The sequence below is a fragment of the Brassica napus genome, unplaced genomic scaffold, assembly GCF_020379485.1.
Source record: "Brassica napus cultivar Da-Ae unplaced genomic scaffold, Da-Ae ScsIHWf_251;HRSCAF=421, whole genome shotgun sequence".
Classification (NCBI taxonomy): domain Eukaryota; kingdom Viridiplantae; phylum Streptophyta; class Magnoliopsida; order Brassicales; family Brassicaceae; genus Brassica; species Brassica napus.
Genome location: NW_026015839.1, coordinates 195,001 through 200,000, shown reverse-complemented (window position 1 = coordinate 200,000; position 5,000 = coordinate 195,001).

The window sequence follows — 5,000 nt, the reverse complement described above, 5'->3', positions numbered from 1 at the left end:
GGAACGCGCGAGGACCCCGGGTCCAAGTAGGAGGAGGCCGCGACCGTAGAGGAGGTCGAGACCGAGAGGAGGAAGAGCCTTGGTTGGGAGGCAAGGCGCTTAAGCTTCATCCCCCAACGTTTGCTGGCAAGGTTGATCCGGATGCCTACATCGTGTGGGAGAAGCGCATGGAGTACATCTTCGACTATTACCAATATAGTGAGGCCAAGAAGGTTGCCCTAGCAGCAGCCCAGCTGACGGACAATGCTCTTTCGTGGTGGGATCGAGACGTTGCCAAGTCCGGGCCAGTGTGGAGAGCGCGTAATTGGACCGAGATGCGGACCAAGCTTCGCGCGAGGTACATTCCATCTTACTACCAGCGTGATGTGCTAAAACGTTTTCGTAAACTTACGCAGGGAACTAAGACTGTGGAGGAGTACTTTGAGGAGTTCGAGGCACTTAGGAATAAGCTTGAGACCGACGAGCCCGAAGAGACAATGATGTCCCAATTTCTGGAAGGGCTGCAAGACCGCATTGCCCGCAAGGTGGAGAGGCAACAGTATGAAGACTTCAACGACCTGCTGCACTTTGCTACGCAAGCCGAGCAGCACATCAAGCGCAAGACCGCCAGCACCAACCGCAGCAAACCTGCGTGGACTCAACCAGGTTCAAAGCAAGGCGACAAGAGCAAGACAATTGAGATTGAGAGCCGATTCAAGACAAACCAGGCTGAATCGTCTAATGCATCCAAATCGGAGCAGGGTAAGACTCAAGCCCAAACATTGCGTACCCGTGATATCATTTGTTATAAGTGTCAGGGCAAGGGCCACTACGCTCGGGATTGTCCAAACAAACGAGTGATGGTCCTAAAGGGGGATGGCGAGTATGAATCCCAAGATGAGGCAGAGGCCGCGGCAGTGATCTCTGATGAAGAAGTAACCGACTACCCGGAGACCGGCGAGCTGCTAGTGACCCGGAGAGCTCTTAGTACCCTCTTTGATCCAGAGACCATCCAGCGGGAGAACATCTTTCACACAAGATGTAGTGTTGATCACAAGGTATGTAGTTTGATCATAGATGGCGGATCTTGTACTAACGTGGCTAGCAAGTATCTTGTTGATAAGCTAGGGCTGGTAAAAACTGCCCATCCTCGGCCATACCGTCTCAAATGGCTCAATGATGAGACTGAACTCAAGATTGCCGAACAAGTTGTTGTGTCATTCAGTATTGGCAAGTACCAAGATCAGGTCAAGTGTGATGTTGTGCCCATGCAAGCCGGCCATATACTTCTAGGAAGGCCGTGGCAGTTTGACAAGGAGACTCTTCACCATGGACGCACCAACATCTATAGCTTCGTCCACAACAACAGGAAGCACAGCCTAGCACCTCTCAGCCCTCAAGAAGTTCATGATATGCAAAAGGCCATGACGCAGTCCGGCCAGGTAAGTAACACTAACCTATACATGACTTCCGGACAAGTGCTTAAATCATTACAACGTGAGACACAGGTGCTACTAATGATCTTTAAGGAAGGTTGCTATGCAGGTCTAGAAGCTCCTGAAGTACCGGACGTAGTACAAGATCTCATGGGACGTTACAAGGACGTCTTTCCTGATGAGATTCCAGCCGGTTTACCCCCTGTCCGTGGCATAGAACATCAGATAGACCTTGTACCCGGCGCGCCACTACCAAACCGAGCTGCTTACCGTGTCAACCCTGAGGAAGCCAAGGAACTGGAGCGGCAGGTCCAAGATCTCATGGACAAAGGCTACATCCGCGAGAGCCTTAGTCCCTGTGCGGTCCCGGTCTTACTAGTGCCTAAGAAGGATGGGACGTGGCGCATGTGTGTGGACTGCCGAGCCATCAACAACATAACCATCAAATATCGGTACCCTATACCCAGATTAGATGATATGTTGGATGAACTGAGTGGGTCTGTTGTGTTTTCTAAGATTGATCTCAGGAGTGGATACCATCAAGTCCGCATGAAGGAAGGAGATGAGTGGAAAACTGCCTTCAAGACCAAGCAAGGTCTATACGAGTGGCTGGTGATGCCGTTTGGCCTTACCAACGCCCCTAGTACCTTCATGAGACTCATGAATGAGGTCCTCCGACCTTACATTGGTAAATTCGTGGTTGTATACTTTGATGATATCTTGATTTACAGCAGGTCTTTAACTGAACACATGGGACACCTAGAGCAGGTTTTGAAAGCCTTAAGGCAAGAAGGCCTTTATGCTAACCTTAAGAAATGTGTATTCTGCACTGATCAGTTGGTATTTTTAGGCTTTGTTGTGAGTTCACAGGGACTGAAGGTTGATGAAGAGAAGATCAAGGCGATACAAGACTGGCCGACTCCGACCACGATCGGACATATCCGCAGCTTCCATGGACTGGCCAGTTTCTATCGACGATTTGTGAAGGACTTCAGTACCATTGCCGCCCCAATGACCTCCGTGATCAAGAAGAATGTAACCTTTGCTTGGGGCCCTGCCCAAGAGGAGTCTTTCAACAGGCTTAAATATAGCTTGACACATGCACCGGTTTTAACTCTTCCTAACTTTGATAAACCTTTTGAGATTGAGTGTGATGCTTCAGGGACAGGAATAGGAGCCGTGCTGACCCAAGGAGGCCGGCCAGTGGCCTTTTTCAGTGAGAAATTGAGTGGAGCCGCCCTCAATTACCCCACCTATGATAAAGAGCTATATGCTCTAGTAAGGTCGCTTGAAACTTGGCAACATTATCTTTTGTCTAAAGAGTTTATTATTCATACAGATCATGAAACTCTTAAGCATTTGAGGGGCCAGACCACACTCAAGAAGAGGCATGCTAGGTGGCTGGAGTTCGTGGAAACTTTCCCTTATGTGATCAAGTACAAGAAGGGAAAGGACAACATAGTGTGACGCCCTATCCCGGCGCCACACACTCATTACCACCATGGAGGCTAAGATCATGGGTTTTGAGCAACTCAAAATGTCTTATGAAACTGACCCTGACTTTTCTGAGCTTTACAGTAACACGGCTAAGGGGGCCATGGGTCCATTCTATTAGCAGGACGGGTTCCTCTTCAAGGAGAAACGCCTGTGTATTCCTCATGGTTCCATGCGAGATCTACTGACCAGAGAAGCTCATGGGGGTGGGTTGATGGGGCATTTCGGTCGGGACAAAACTCTGAGCGTCCTGTCCGACCACTTCTATTGGCCCCGGATGAGGCGCTACGTCGAGAGTCTTTGCGCCAAGTGCACTGTCTGTCTCAAAACCAAATCCAGGTCGCATCCTTATGGATTACACATGCCTTTACCTATTCCTATTGCACCGTGGGTCGACCTGTCTATGGACTTTGTGCTGGGCTTGCCCAAGATAGAACACAAGGATTCTATTTTTGTTGTAGTGGACAGGTTCTCCAAGATGGCACACTTCATTCCGTGTTCCAAGACCAATGATGCAAGCCAAACCGCTGATCTCTTCTTCAAGGAAGTGGTGCGCTTACATGGAGTGCCTCGTACCATCGTGTCCGACCGAGACACAAAGTTTCTCAGCCACTTCTGGAGGACATTGTGGAAAAATCTTGGAACCAAGCTCCTTTTCTCGACCACTTGCCATCCACAAACTGATGGACAGACCGAGGTAGTAAACCGTACACTCTCTCAGTTATTGAGGGCTACGGTGGGTAAGAATCTTAAAAATTGGTTGAGTTGCTTGCCTTTCATTGAGTTTGCTTATAACCATGCAAGGCACTCTATTACTAATCTCTCCCCTTTTGAGATCGTGTATGGCTTTAGACCAGAGACGCCCATGGACCTAGCCGCATTGCCACCAGCATGCAAGTCAGCCAGAGTGGTGACAAAAAGGCTGAGTTTGTGAAGAACATGCACCGGCAAGTCAAGGAGACTTTGGAGAAGAAGGCTGAAAGGAACCGGATAAAGCTCAACAAGGGGCGCACAGAAGTTATCTTCCAACCAGGCGACTGGGTGTGGCTCCACATGAGGCCAGAACGGTTTCCGGAAGAGAGGAAGAGCAAATTAGCCCCACGAGGGGACGGACCATTCCGAGTGCTCGATCGGATCGAGCCAGTTCTCCTCCATCGGCTTGAATGAAGCCGGCCTGACCATTTCCACCTTCATACTCAATCCATCCAACCAACTTGCTTCCGGTTCAGAGATATAGCCGACCATCAGAAGGAGTAGTATGTGTTGTACTCTTTTTCCTTATCGAGGTTTTGTCCCACTGGGTTTTCCCGAAAGGTTTTAATGAGGCAACAAGCAAGCATACTATGAGTTCTGATCCGGACATCTCAACCCGCGACCGGTCTATTGTTTTCTTTATTTTATTTCGGTTAAGACTTTGGCCATTTATCTAGGCCCTTTTATGCTTTAAAGTCCAGTAAGGAACATCTATTTAAACCCTTGTAGTTGCCAACTTTTCGGCTAAGTCTTTTATGAAAATCGTTTTTGCTTTAGCAAAGAAACCCTAAGTCTTTCAGTTGTGTGAAACATTGAGAGCAGCCGTGTGACATATCAAAGAGCCGATCCATTGTTCTTTGTGGAGTCCTTCGATCCATTCCATTCCTTGTCCGAATCTTGAGAGAGACATACGTCCAGCAAGAGCCGGATCCATACCTATCTTCCTGTCCGACCTAGGCATCTTGCTGAGAGAGACATACGTCCAGCAGCAGATCCCATCCGCCAATCTACTCCTTTCTCTATCTTTTGTTTTAGATTTCATTCAACCAATTCCATAAAAACCAAAAGAATCATATCTAGTTTCTGTTCTTGTTCCTGTTGAAAACTCACTAAAGGTTCCTATCTGTTTCAGGTTCGAACACAAGCAAGAGATAAGCCGGCCAGTACCATCCATCCGAGGCAAGACTGAACCGCGGAACGGCCATCAGTCCGTCCGTCCGTCCGTCCGTTCGACCCTCCGACCCGTGCCTACAACAGATCAGTACACGGATCAGTACACGGACAGTCCACGGGAAGGGCCAGCATGCTGATATGTGTGGTCAGCATGCTGATATGAGT